General features: G+C 37.7%; 1 protein-coding gene across 16 annotated transcripts in view; it reads left to right on the forward strand.

The window, feature by feature from the left end:
- Positions 1-1,453: 1,453 nt before the first annotated feature.
- The window catches only part of ARHGEF33 (Rho guanine nucleotide exchange factor 33), a 118,745-nt gene continuing 105,479 nt past the window's right edge, over positions 1,454-14,719 (forward strand). For 15 of the 16 annotated variants that reach the window (XM_086700418.1, XM_086700423.1, XM_086700413.1 and 12 more), the window contains exons 1-2: positions 1,454-1,561; positions 7,192-7,261. The gene's annotated coding sequence lies outside the window, so the exon portion shown is untranslated. The remainder of the gene's footprint in view (positions 1,562-7,191; positions 7,262-14,719) is intronic. The other variant, XM_086700414.1, reaches the window with a different exon arrangement.

Here is a 14,719-nt window from a genome sequence, read left to right on the forward strand (position 1 = left end):
ATCACACAACCTTGGGAATACTAAAAAACACTGGATTGTTCACATTAAAAGGGCAAATTTTATGTGTGGTATGTGAATTATATTTCAATTTCGTCAAAAGTAGATCTATGTGTCCTCACATATTCTATGCCAAGGAAGCTTCTTTACCTTGTAGATAATATAATTTAAAAATTATCAGAGCAGTATATGAAAACTACATATTAAAACTACAATAAACTACAATAAAACTACAATAAAGACCTGAGGGTTTGCTGAAACTATTTTCCAAAACTGACAAATGGTGTAAACAATAGCTTCCATATCATATTTCTTCATTCAAAATCTTATTGAAATTTGTACTTCTCAATATATCATTGCTAAATTTAAAAAAATTTCTGTTGTACTACTATAAATCTGGGTTAAAATGTTTTTTAAAATATATAAATAAAGGGGTGCCTGGGTGGCTCAGTCAGTTAAGCGTCCAACTCTTGATCTTGGCTCAGGACATGATCTCACAGTTGTGAGAACCAGCCCCATGTCAGGTTCCATGCTGAGTGCTGAGTGTGGAGCCTGCTTAAGTTTCTCTCTCTCTCTCTCTCTCTCTCTCTCTCTCTCTCTGTCTTAGCCCCTCCCCTGCTTGTGCACTCAATCTCTCTCTCTCTCAAAAAATATATATAAATAAAAGTGGTATTTGTGTTAGTTTTTCATAATCATAGATCATGTATTTAATTTCAAAATACCCTATTTTTAAGTGTTCAAAGATACATTTTTAAAATTAGACACTTTTGGGAGTGCCTGGGTGGCTCGTGTCTGTTAAGTGTCCAACTTGGGCTCAGGTCATGATTTCACAGTTCATGAGTTCAAGCCCCACGTTGGGCTCTGTGCTGACAGCTCAGAGCCTGGAGCCTGCTTCAGATTCTGTGTCTCCCTCTCTTTACCCCTTGCCTGCTCATACTCTGTCTCTGTCTCTCTCAAAAATAAACATTAAAAAAATTAAAATTAGACACTTTTGGATTTGTTGCTTAGCATCAATTGGTATATTTTAGAATTAAATAGTATTGTATTGTAATTCATACAAATTAAGATAAAGTGAGAGGCTGTTTTCAGGGAACAGGACATATAATGTTATTTCAAAACTTCTGGAAAATATAGGAAAATATCTGTTTTACTGCAAACTAAAATTTTCATAATATTTTTCTTTAAAAGTATTTAAGGCAACAAGATATATACTTTGGTCTTAAAATCTTTAACTTTTTGATATAACTTTTTAATGCTGAAGTTTCCAGTTTTCTAAGATAACAAAGTCATTCCTTTTAAACAATTATCTTTCTTTTACTCCTTGAAACTAAATGCAGTTCAGTTGATTAGTTGATGCTAGAATTTGACCTGGAGCTTATATAATTAGAAGAGACACTAGTTTTCCTCATTTAAAAGCCTAGTTAGCATATGACAGTCTCGTTTCCGGGGAAGTCAAACCTCTCCTTTTTTTTTTTTTTTTTTTTTTTTATATAACCTTTAAATTAATTTAGAATCCAGATAAGCCTTGATCTGAGGATGATATAACCACAGCAAGCAACATGGGGTAAGTGTGTGCTATTATGTGCTTTGAAAGGCATTGAGAGGGGAAATATTTTCATAAAAGAAGAAATCCCATAAATCCTTACTAATTTAGATTCAAACCATGCCAACATTTATTTAAGCTAGCTATTTAAAGAAATAACTATTTAAAAGTTCTAACAATTTGTAAAATATATATTTTCTTGCTTAATGTTTAAATTATATCATTATCTGCCTTTGCAAGTTATCAACTAATGAAACGTTTGGGGACTAAAGAGTTGCACGTTTACATATTAATCTGAAGCGGAATTAAATTTTGATAACAATCTTAAAGAAAAAAATGACAGGATTCTTGATTTACAAGGCAGATAAATCCAACATGTATATGCCTCTTTGGGACTAAGAATAACGAATAAAAAAGATTAGAAATGCCTTTTGTAACACATAAAAGAGACCAAAGATTCTATCAGAGTTCACTTCTCTATGTACAGAATAATGTGTGCTGATTAATTACACAGGGACATTAGAAACTTAATTCTAACTCTTTGTGGGGTTTTGGGAGCATGATGAGAAGAACTGGGTTTCACTTGAAAGCTTTCTATTCTTTACTTAAATGAGAATAGCATTCCATTATAATTAGTAGTGGAATTATATGTGTTTTTATATGCTAAAACTAGTATTCTGAAAGTATAGAAATACATCTTTTTATTACCCTTTCGTCTTTTTAAATAGCTCCTTTCAATACAAAATTACATTGCTGCAAATGGTATAGCTATTTCATTGAAGGTACTTCTGAAGGATTTAACAGAAATGATCAGAAATTTATACTAGAGAAATCTTTTGACACGTTTATTCTAAACAGTTTCTATGAATTTAATTAATATCTACATTTTTGTTAATACCATGGACTCTGAAAATGCAATCTAAACCAGCCTGAAACTTCAGAGGCTTTTGAAAGGAAAATGATTATACTATTGTTAACTTTTAATACAAGTATCACATAAAAGTTAACAGGTAAATACTTTGTACAAATTTCACATACGTTTGGTTGATTTGATTTGGGACAGAACTGATGAGACTCCTTGTTTCTCTTTATTCCTCTTCCTTCCTTCTCTCTTCTCTGTATACAAGAGTGAATATCAATATAGCAGTAAACTAGTAAACTCCAAGCAATGGGCACACAAAAAAGTCTTCCTTTCTTCCTTCCTCTCTGAAAAAAAAAAATTGTAAAATCACACAAAATTTTGCAAACAGTATTAGGAGATTTACAGATGGTCTGAATTTTAATCTATGGACCCCAGGTTAAGAATCTTTGATTCTGAATTTAAGGACTGGAGCATGAGTTTCCCAATACTTTTCTCAGTTTCTGGATTTTTATAAAATATAAGAATCAATAATTCCTGCTAATCTTTTCTCAGGGACAATGTTGAAGGTACTGATTCTCCAACTGACCACCTCCTCACACACACACACACACACACACACACACACACACACACACTTTACATGGGAATACAGTTTGTCCAATATCCATAGTTTGATAGTCACATTACTGCTGCTTGTCCCTAATGACTTGATTAATTGATTAATCATTTGTGCTTTCAAGAGTGCCAGAAATCACCTTGGGAACCATGGAAGAAAAAAATCCTCATTATTTTATCTGTAAGGTGCTTTCTTCTCAGTGCCCCAAATAAAATGAACTAAACCATGAATTGCTCAATATTACATAGGACACTCTTCTGATTATTTTGTTATCTGCTCCTCCCCTTATTGAGAAAGGAGAGGTAGTAGATATCAACACCCTTTTAAGTCTTCCTAAAATAATCAGAAAAATAAAAAGAGAAATTGGCAGCCGAGTAGATGCTCAAATTTGTTCATCTGAGGACATCTCTAGAATTTATCCCCTGGGAATGAGGAAGTAGTGCTTTAGGATTTTGTGGGGTGGAGGTTAGTTATCTCAAAGCTATTTGAGAATACAATGCGTTTATATGGGTCTGTGCCAGCTCTTTCCATGTTTCCTCAGGCTATGCTGGCATGGTTTTAAGCGAGCAAGGAAGAGGCAAATGTTAGCAAATTCTTATGTTCTCTAGAAAGCTTCCTCTTTCTCTTAAATTTTCACTGGATTCCTAATGGAATGTGTGGGTGGACAGGGTGGGTAGAGATGGCACGTAAGGGTGGTAAAGGGATAATTGGGGAGAAGTGGAAAAGCTTTACTGTGTAAGGTAGACTGACACCTGCTATTCACCATAATACCTGGGCAGAGGATGAACAATGGGAAGGAAGGGATGATTGTATTTCTTTGCTAAGATACTTTTCAATACTCTTTCCCCATCTACCAGTTATTCATGCACTCCCCCATTGACATCTAAGGATAATAGAAGTTAAGGTTCTGATAAAATCGTAGAACCAGAAAGTTCATTATTACGGCATATTCAGCCTCCTTTTAGTTTAATTCAAATAAGTGTAATTTTAAAAATTTCTTAATGGGTATATTCTTCACATTTGACTCTGAGAATTACAATCCAAATCTTTTTCCTAGGCAACGTACACATTTAGCTCATGCAGTAATCTCTGAAATGTTGCTTCTGTGTCTTCCTGTCCTTTCTAATGGTTGCTTCTCTAATTCAGAGCATCTTTACCTCCTACTCTCTACTCACCGGCCTCTTTGCAGCTGGTATTTCCTCTGTCATGCCTTTTTTAGGAGGCATCTTCTTACTGAAGTCACATGATGGGCCTACTCTCTTGTTTAAAATCTTTCAGTGACTCCTCATTCTCTCTACCGCAGAGCAGGCTCCCAAAAAGATATTCATGGCCCTGTATCTGTCCTCAGTCTACCAGTCTAGTGTTTCCTCCTCCTCTACCCTTCACACTCCCTAGAATCTCCAGATGCCCCTATGCCTTGTGACTTTCTACCTCTGTTCCTTTGCTGCTCCTCTTTTAACCATTTCTACATATTGTTCAAACCGCAGTTCAAATCCTATCTTCTTCATGAAATTTTCCATAATCCCCACAACTGGAACTCATCCTTTTTCCTGTGAAAGTTTTAGGCACCTTATATTTTTCTTCTTGCATTTCTTACTGCCCATCACATGCTGTAGTTACTCATGTGTCTCCTTGAAGGAGGAGTAATGTCACCTTTCTATTTCTCCTACTGCCTGGCACAGGGCTTTTTACGTGATATGTCCTTAATAAATGCTTGCTCAATTGAAATGAACTATTTTCCCTTTAATCCACAAAAAGCTAAAAACTTAATTTTAGCCAAACTTCCTTCTTTCTTACCCAATAGAATGGCCCCATTTTTCAAGTTCCTATCTGAAGAGCTCAAATGAGTGTATAAAATTCAAAATGTGGGTGTTGCAAGGGAGGAAGGTAAAAACAAGGACTGGAGTGACACTTTAGAGGCTTCTGAAGAGTGGAGAATTCATTGTTAAGTAGAAGGGACGCACAGGCTCAAAGGAGAGAAAACTTCCAAGAATTAAAAAAGCTTCTTGGTTTAAGACTATTTCCTAGAGGGCCAACATCTCAATAAGTTTGGGTTCATCTGTATATGATGGAAAAGCAAAAGAATAGTGGCTTAAACAAGCTAGAAGTTTATCTTTTACGTTAAAAAAAAAAAAAAAGCTCAGGGGTGCCTGGCTGGCTCAGTCAGGAGTCAAGAGTCAGTGACTCTTTCCTGCTTTGTCAAAGATTAGTTGGCCATACGTTTGTGGGTCTAGTTCTGGGGTTTCTATTCTATTCCATTGGTCTATGTGTCTGTTTTTGTGCCATACCATGCTGTCTTGATGATGACAGCTAAGAGTCAGTGACTCTTGATGACAGGGTTGTGAGTTCAAGCTGTACATCGGGCATGCAGCCTACTTAAAAAACAAAACAAAACAAAAAACAAACCCAGAGGTAGGCAATCCAAAGCTGTTAGAGCAGGTCCTTGTGGGAAGGATCCTGGTTCCTTTGATTCTGTTCTTCTGCTGTCTGTAGTGCCTCCCTCTTGGTCCAGAGGGTTGCTCAGACTTCCCTGGCTCATTTGCATTTGGACAGCAGGAAGGAAAAGTAGGAAGAAAAAGATGTGTTCTCTCTTTTGAGGAGACTTCTCAGAGATCACTGTCATTATTTCTACTACTTCAGGGGTAGAATCTATTCTTGTGGTTATACCTAGCAGTGAAGGAGAAGGGGGAATGTAGTTTTTTAACTGGGTTACTAAAGAAAAAGGAACACTGGGTGGCAATGAGCAGCATCTAAAAGAGCAAGTATCAGGCCTTACATTGTCCCTTATATTCCTTCAGGACAAAGAACAGCATTATGCCCAAAAAGGAACATTTTTGAAAAATTTTTGTAATGTTTATTTATTTTTGAGAAAGAGAGACAGAGAGAGAGAGGAGGGGCAGAGAGAGAGGTAGACACAGAATCCGAAGCAGGATCCAGGCTCTGAGCTGTCAGCACAGAGCTCGATTGCGGGGCTCCAACCCACGAACCGCGAGATCACGACCTGAGCCGAAGTTGGACACTTAATCGACTGAGCCACCCAGCCTACCCCAAAAAGGAACATTTTAAGAAAATTTTCTGTAAAGTTAAAAGGAAAACAAAAGAGCAGACCAAGCTGGAAATAAACATAGAGTCTCTTTGGATATAGGAGCGAACCTTGACAAAATGATGACGGTGACAAAAAAAAAAAAAAAAAAAAGACAAAGGTGGCCAAGTAAGCCTTTGGTCCCCCAAGGGCCCACATTCCAGCCTCTGGCCCCCAACCTTCATCTCCTTTCATCCTCACATCTGCATTGTTATTGTTATTATGCCAATTATACAGATCAAGAAACCAACGCCCAGAAAGATTCTGTCACTTGGCCAAACTTCCCAAGGAGTTTCAGATAATGAAAAATAAATAGAACATATAGCTGGGTTGAAACCTGCTGTATTACTCAAAAAAAAAAAACAAAAAAAAAAAAACCAAAAAAAAAAACCATATACTCATAGGGTATTTTCCAAATGGGTTTCCACTTAATTTTAACCGTGGATCACCTCAATTAGCCCCAGCAGAAAAACCTATTACAAACCTATTCCACTTGTCACTTGAAGTAGGTGATTTCATTTAATGTGGGATGCTTAGGAAAATCTGTGCAAATGAAATGCACAGTCAATAATAGTTGAGTCAATAATAGTTGAGCTCATTTGTATTTGTCAATAATAGTTGCGTTAATAATAATAGTTGAGTGCCTACTCAACACCAAGCGACTTAAAAATGGAAAGACTAGGGGCGCCTGGGTGGCGCAGTCGGTTAAGCGTCCGACTTCAGCCAGGTCACGATCTCACGGTCCGTGAGTTCGAGCCCCGCGTCAGGCTCTGGGCTGATGGCTCGGAGCCTGGAGCCTGTTTCCGATTCTGTGTCTCCCTCTCTCTCTGCCCTTCCCCCGTTCATGCTCTGTCTCTCTCTGTCCCAAAAATAAATAAAAAAACGTTGAAAAAAAATTAAAAAAAAAATGGAAAGACTCAAAGAAACAAGAACTTTTACTTTTTACTTGATATGTTATTAAATGATTAGAATTTTTTAACAGCAATCTATTGAATATACAATAAAAACCTTTAGTTATAAAATTATTAAAACAAAGGGTGGTATAAATTACAAGGTACCTATCATTATCAATGGCATTTTATTTCTTGTAGAACCTCTAGAAAAATCAGAAAGACTTCACAAAACATGGTGTGATGTCTACTGGTGGAGACAGGCCACGAGGTGAGTGAATATTTCAAAGAACCTGTTTCTAGTAACCACACAGATGAACGGAGAGCTTAGCTTAAACCAGTGTCCTTGTACTTTATTTATAAATGTAAATGTAAACATTTATAAATTTCTTAAGAATCTTGTAACTCCTCTTTGTTTAAAAACAAGCAAATATATCATGGGATTCCTTATTAGTTAGCAATCAGAGCTAATAGCCGCCTTATAAACCAGCCATGTTACATCAGACTTTTGCCAAATGTATGAATGCTTACAGTATTGAGACAATAGTGAACTATATTTTCATTGAGTTCTATTGTGGATGTCTTTGGGCAGGGCAAAAAAAAAAAAAATCAAAACACCTAAAGGACAACAAAATTTGCATTAAACTAATATTTACTGAGTCCCTACTTCATACTAGGCTTTGTAACGTGATAACTATGTGGGATAGGTAAGTATTAACCTCATGTTACAATTGAGGATGTGTAGGCTTATAAAGGGTAAGTAACATTCCCAGGGGCACAACACTAAATAAGTAGCAGATGTGCAATTTGAAGTTAGATGTCTCATGAACTTAAGGAGAAAGTCCTATGGTTTAAAACATTATTTTTAAGTTTCAAAACTAAAAAGCACACATTATAAAACAAACTTGATCAAGACAGAAGAACATAAGTATGAAAGCCCATCTCACCCCTAGCCCGTTCCCCTTTCCAAGCATAACCACTGCTACTAATTTGGCATAAATGTTTCTATATTTTTCCTTTTGACTAATGTACTTTTTACTGTATCGCACTCCCTGTCTGCTTAAAAACATCGATGAATGGAGGAGGTTGAATTTACTATATATCTACTAATATAAACGTCTACCTCTAAATAGTAACTGAAATGTTGAGGTGCCTGGGTGGCTCAGTTGGTTATACAACCGACTCTTGATTTCAGCTCAGGTCATGATCTCGTGGTTTGTGAGTTGAAGCCCCACATTGGGCTGTGCACTGATGGCACGGAGCCTACTTGGGATTCTCTCTCTCCGTCTCTCTGCCCCTCCCCTGCTCCCCCCCCCCCAATAAATAAATAAACATTAAAAAAAATAACGGAAATGTTCATTCATCTAACATTAGCCATCTAATTGTAGAGATTCAAAGAAGTATAGAACTGACTTTCTGATTCCTAGGGACTCTTAGTCTAGTGCAGTGTTCTTAGTTTGGTTGTGAGAGGGTAAATATGGACTTTGTTGAGAGTCTGATGTGAAGTCTGAATCTTCTCCCAGAAGAAAATGAACCCCCATAAAATTCTGCCTATAATTCAGGGGATTCATGGACACCCTGAGAGTATATGGGCCCTTGCCTTTTGTAGAAGTAAGATTTTTAAGTGAATACTTTCACATAAATACCATGTGAACATAGTATTTCTGTGGACAAAACCCTAAGGCAGCACAAAAAAGCAAGGGCTTACCTTTAGCAAGGCATGTCAAGAAAGACAGGGAAGAGTGGTACTTGCACTGACTTTGACAGACACAAGGAGCTAACCCAGAGTAAGGGAAGGATGTCCACCGAGGAACAACTTTATAAAGCCCAGAGGCTAGAGAGGCTAGAAAATACAGGGAACCACAAGACTGTCTCTGTGATAGGAGCCCTGACAGTGACTGACATAGAGGCCAGATGAAGGTAGAGGTCCACTGCATGAGGACATCTGAACTTTAGGAGTCACTGAAGGATTCTGACTAAGATTTTCATAGGTAGGTAAGAAGCCTATAATTAATGTATGATTGAACAAATGAACATGGGAATAATAAGTTAGATGATAGAATAATAAGTTAGATGATAGAATAAGGTAGAAAAAAGAGATAAGACCACTTGATTCAGACTTGTTGGAGGATCAGTGATGAAACCATATGCTATTAAAAAGATATGTTGCTAAAAATCAGATGGAATTCATTGCAAAGTCTTTGGTTTTGCAAAGGAGATTGGGAGAACGAAGCTCGGAGATGGCGTGTATAAGATAAAACTCAAAATTTGGGCAGCAGTTTGCGCCCTCAATGCAGGGAGTCCCATGTAGAACCAGACTAGTGTCAGTCACTCAGGGTATATCACTCACTCCTGGTCTGCACACCCCCTGCCTTCTGCATGGACTCTAGTAACTCCTGGTGGACTGTTCACTTTCCTAGTAACTCTTCCACCCGCAAAGAGTAGCAAAGAGAGGAGGATAAAATCAGTTGGTTTCAGTATTTCTACACTGAGTATATGTATTTCTTTTATAATTATTTTTGTAATTTAGGTTTCAAAGTAATACAACTAGAGCAAGGCTTACAAATAATTCCATAGCTAGTTTATTTCTTTTTGACTCTACCTAACCTAATATACCCAGGTAAAAATCCATCTGTAGTCTCACCTCCTACTGCTTGGCAGTGGCTTCATAACTGAGGAAAGACTATAATGTCTCAAGGATATTTACTTGATAAATATTTATTATTAATTAAAATTTTACTTATTAGATGCTGTAGGAGCTTTGAAGACTAAACTTACATATATATTGAATAGGCACTTTTGTGTGTATGATGGATCATATGTATATATGTTTTTTTAATACAAAGAAGCATTTGGTCTTTGCCAAAGGGTAGTTGCTCCAAAAGATTTCCTGGTCCATATGTTTAGACAGTGAATTTATGTTAAAACAGAATTTATAATTTTAGGTAAAATAGCATTGACTTTTCCAGCTTGCCTTTTCTAGCTTATTAATTTAAAACAAAAATGTATCTCCTTGCTATTACTATGAATAAATAAAGTTCTGTACTGTTTTCTTTTTCCCTCAGCTTTAGTGAGGAATAACTGACAAATAAAATTATAATGTATTTAACCAGCTGATTTGTTATATGTATATACAATGAAAGGATTTCCCCCATTGAGTTAAATAACACATCCATCACCTCACATATTTACCATTTTTTTTTTTTTTGTGAGAACATTAAGTTCTACTCTCAGAAAATTTCAATTATAGGGGCACCTGGCTGACTTAGTAGGAAGAGCACCTGACTCTTGATCTCAGGGTTGTGGGTTCAAGTCCCATGTTGGTTATAGAGATTACTTAAATAAATAAATTTAAAAAAAAAAGGAAAATTTCAACTATAAAATACAGTATTATTAATTATAGTCACTATGTTATACATTAGACCCTCAGACTTTATTCATCTTATAGCTGAGAATTTGTACCCTTTTACCAATCTCTCCCTATTGTTGTTTGCTTTAGGGAAAAATAATCATTAACCATCAACATCCTCTGGAATTGAATTAAATTCAACTCAAACGTGTGTTGAGCATTCATCACAAAACATTCTCAAACTTCACGTCAGAGGAATGTGAACAAATAATATAAATGTATTCACCTTTAAAAGCCAAGCTAATTTTTGCATGCCCCTCTATAAAATATCTCAGCATTTAAGAATGTATATTTTTAAGTTGCTTACTGTTAAGTAAAATTGCCAAATAAGGAGATGATCTATATTTATCCTGAGGCTTAAAGTCCAGCTCTCTAGTTTGGTAAGAATTCACTGTACCCACTGGGTACAATGGATATGAATAAGAAATGGTCCCTGCCCTAGTGGGGCTGACAGTATCCCACGGGAATCAGACAGAGAGACTGTAGCCTACAATGCCTAGCAGGGAGAGATACTAACAGTATAGCGTGAGAATGTAGTAGAAGAGGGGTTGACTAAAGATGACTTGGAAGATCAGGGCAGGCTTCATAGAGAAAGGTGCTTGAATTGAGCCTTGAAGGATGAGAAATACTTCTTCAGGCAAGGAAAGATACTTGAAGCATAAAGAACGGGATAAACAAAGGTACAGAGCCAAGTGTTTGATGAATGCATGAACTGTGACCATCTACACATCTATACCACATATACTAACTACTATAATGTTTCATTTTAAATACTATGAAATAGAGAAACAAATCAAGTAAGTTCAACTGGTTCAGTTGATAGCTGCTACAAGTAGCAACATTATATCAGCTAGTGTCTGGTTGGCACAGGGACACATGGGGAGCCCCACCCATGCAGCCTCTCTAAGGTTCCAGACCAGAATGCTGGAAAGGATATGACGAGATTGTGATTTGCAGAGCCAATGAGCTAGAGTTAGTGAGAAGGGGCTCCTAAGATATAAAATTAAGGATCAAGACACCTGAGGCAGGCTAAAAATCTGATACTCATTCAAACGGATTTACTATCAATTTTCAACATTTGAATAAAGGAAAAGCTGATTCCTTCATGGAGGAAGAGCGAAAAATGAGGCCCCTGAAGGGCATTACTTGGCCTCCCATCCAGAATCAATAGCAGCTCAGCTGCAGCCTCACTCTACAGCTCTCAGCAAAACATTTTACTAGGAAACCGGACTCACCTTTCTTAGAAGGCTTTTTGGTGACCATTTGTTGCTACTTAAGACTGCATCTAGGGGGCGCTTGACTCACTCAGTCAGTAGAACATGTGACTCTTAAATTCAGGGTCGTGAGTTCAAGCCCCAGGCTGTGGAAACTACTTAAAAAAAAAAAAAAAAAAAGAATTATGGGACGACTGCGTGGCTCAGTTGGTTAAGGCGTGGGATTTCAGCTCAGGTCATGATCTCATGGTTTGTGGGTTCGAGCCCCCCTCTCCTTTGACTCCGGTCGGGCTCTGTGCTGACAGCTCAGAGCCTGGAGCCTGCTTCAAATTCTGTGTCTCCCTCTCTCTGCCCCTCCCCTGCTCAAGCTCTATCTCTCTCGCTCTCTCAAAAATAAATAAAGATTAAAAAAATAAAAAAGATTAAAAAAAAAAAGACTGCACGTAGGACAGCCCATCACCCCCATCCCCAAACACACCCGCGTGCCCGTACCCACACACCCTCATAATGTTGATCAAGCATTCCTTTCAATCACACAGGATACTTTCCTTGAGAGAAGTCCTGACAAACATAGTTTTCTCCCTCTCCCATTTCCAGAGCTCTGTTACTGCCTCTGATAGACTGGTGCATGCCGGTCCTTTATCCAGCTGTAACTGGTGTTCAGGCCCTGCTGGTTGCTGGGGGCTCTCCCATGCCACAGCTGGATGGAGGCTGCCTGCAGAGGCAAGCTCCAGATTCTGGCTCCTGTGGTGGTAACCAGGGCCTCTGAATGACTCATTTTATTATTTCTGTCCAAACAAGAGCTTAGGATTTAGTCAAGTCACTTAACCGCTTGACCTCATTTTCTTCATTCCTGAAGCAACAGGGTTTGGCTGGCTGATGTCAATGTAATCCTTCAGTTCTGATTTTCTTTACCACTATATGCTGCATCTTTAGTTTGTGCTGCCAGTAATTCTGGTTTGGTTTGGCTTGGTGTCTCCAAACTATGATATTGGTTCATTCATTTATTTAACACCTATTTACTTGAACCTATTCTATGCTGGATCTTGTGTCAGACTTCAGAGAGTGCAGAGTGAATAAAACTGCCCATGCCCTAATGAACTGGAGGTGGTGGGTCAAGATGGTCAATGAACGATAAATAGATAGCGCTGTCATTTGCTGGGAAATGCATCGAGAAAAATGAGGCAATGGAAGAGAGATGGGCAGTGGAGGCTGGGTCCTGCTCTTAACATGTGGTCAGGGAAGGCCTTTCTAATAAGGTGACCAAAAGCCTTGGAGCCTTTTTATCCTTGCTATATGATTATGGGATATTGTAAATTTGAGAAGACCTTGAAGTTGCCAAGAGATAGGAACGAAATAGGCCCTGGTGGAGGTGTGTAAGAGTTTGGGTTTCAATCTAGCTTTCCCTTCTCACATCTTTCGTGTCATAAGATTTTCACCAATGAGCTTCTCTCGCTTCTGTGAGTCTAAACGTTCTATTTCAGCATTTGAATGATTTTTCAAATGTACTGCATCTACCTATTTATCTCATTTTTTCCCCCATGGGAATTACGGCTGTTAACAATAAAGTCAAAAAGCTTTGATAATTGAATTTACAGGAATTTACCAAGCAGGGATTTGTTTTGCATGTGAATTTTGCATCCAGATCTTCAGTAGTTTTCTCTTCAGCTCCACAAACCACAGCCTAGACGAAGGACCCCACCTAAAGAATGTGTGGGAAGGAGGTAAAGAATCAAGGACTAGATTGGAAATACTGCTTTCAAAGGGTGGGCCTCCCCCCGGCTCTGCCCCAGATTCATCTTGAATCTGCTGGCTCCTTTACTGCCTATAAGGCGATTTGCTTTGGAGGAGGCTGGAAGTGTGGGTCCTCAAGCAGATGAATAGCAGACACTGCAGGCTGAAGGCAGGTCCTGTGGATGTTTAAAGAAAAGAAGTAGGCAAACCCCAGGTAGTGACGTTGCTAAGGTGCATTCCAAAGTGGGTTAAGGATGAAAAGGATTCACTTTACCTCTAAATCCAAAACATTCTAGTCGTGTGTGTGTGTGTGTGTGTGTGTGTGTGTGTGTGTGTGTGTGTATGTTATATATATAATAATAATATATAAGATTATACATAATATAGAATATATAATTATATATTCTATATATAGAGATAATACATATAGAATATATAAATATATAACATATAAATATATAATATATATAATAATATATATATAATCTAATTCTAATCTTATTTTAATTAAATATATATCTGACAAGGGCTAAGCCACTACAGATCATCTACTTTTGACCCTGTAACTCTGAAAATGCCCTCTAGGGCTGAGATAGAGCCTTAAATCCCTCTGTTCCACTATCCCAGCCTGGATTTCCTGTGGCCAAGTTCTTCCTCCCTTAGTCTCTACATCTGTGACTACTGATTATCAGATTTTTAGGTAAGAGAGCACTTAGCCAATTAATTACTAATAGTTGATTACACCTAATTAACACATTAGATTACGTGCTAAATAGTTATCATTGACAGTGTTTGGCAGTTTTGTCATCTTATTGAACAAGCTTTTATTGAGATTCTACTCTATGTAAGAACATAGAATGGGCACCAAGGATCCCAAGAGGTGGAAGAAATAATCTCTTTTCTCAAGAAGTTTATAATCTATTTAGACAATGAGATTATTTATGTAAGATAAATAACAGTAGAAAGTCATGGCTTTGGTTCCAATTGAGTTCAGAGGATCCCAAGAAAGGAGGGCTAATTTACTATCGGATTGAAGGAGGAAGTTCCAGAGGTCATGGGCTTGAGTTAGACCTCAGGGAATGAGGAAGGATTTGACAGTTGGGGTAGGGTGAGGAGGGCAGACAAGGCAGAAGGAATGGGAGAGACAAGGCAGGAATGTAGGTGATGAATTAACTCAGAAGGCTAGAATTATCCCCTACAGGTTGGAAACAAGGTTGGAGAGGAAGGTCAGGGACATTGTGGAGGACCCTGAAAAAATAATTTATGTATTACATTTTATAACTCAAGTTTTTGAGAAGGAGTAAGAAATGACCAAAGGAAAATAATCTAGTAGTGGCCTAGAGTGTTGAATAAACTAATTAGGAAGCTCCTA

The sequence above is a fragment of the Puma concolor genome, chromosome A3 (assembly GCF_028749965.1).
Source record: "Puma concolor isolate L17-30 chromosome A3, mPumCon1.1.hap2, whole genome shotgun sequence".
NCBI lineage: Eukaryota > Metazoa > Chordata > Mammalia > Carnivora > Felidae > Puma > Puma concolor.